This window comes from Asparagus officinalis, chromosome 7 (assembly GCF_001876935.1).
Source record: "Asparagus officinalis chromosome 7, Aspof.V1, whole genome shotgun sequence".
Taxonomy (NCBI): Eukaryota; Viridiplantae; Streptophyta; class Magnoliopsida; order Asparagales; family Asparagaceae; genus Asparagus; species Asparagus officinalis.
This window is the reverse complement of record NC_033800.1, coordinates 7,689,130-7,689,411: the sequence shown is the minus strand read 5'-3', so window position 1 is coordinate 7,689,411 and position 282 is coordinate 7,689,130. Positions and strand designations below refer to the sequence as shown.

The following is a 282-nucleotide window of genomic DNA, read 5'->3' as shown; positions in this document are numbered from 1 at the left end:
TTTTTTTTTTTTTTTTTTTTTGACTCTTTTACTCTTTAGAGATCTATTTGTCAAAAAATAGTTCTCTTTCTCTAAAAGGGTGAAGGAGTAAGAAGTTCTGTTTATCTCACATAACCTCCCTAAACTTTGGGTTAGTTGCACACAACCCCCATAAACTTTGTTTATCTCACATAACCTTCCTAAACTTTGGGGTGTCTCACAGAACCTCTTAAACTTTAACCTTCTTTCATTGGACCCCCTTGACTGTAATGTTCGTAATTCGATGGGGTTTTTTGAGACACC

General features: G+C 35.1%; 1 protein-coding gene across 1 annotated transcript in view; it reads right to left on the bottom strand.

Moving 5' to 3' along the window:
• Positions 1 to 282, bottom strand: part of LOC109850014 (chalcone--flavonone isomerase) — a 2,013-nt gene that overhangs the window by 495 nt on the left and 1,236 nt on the right. The gene's annotated exons all lie outside the window — the stretch shown is intronic.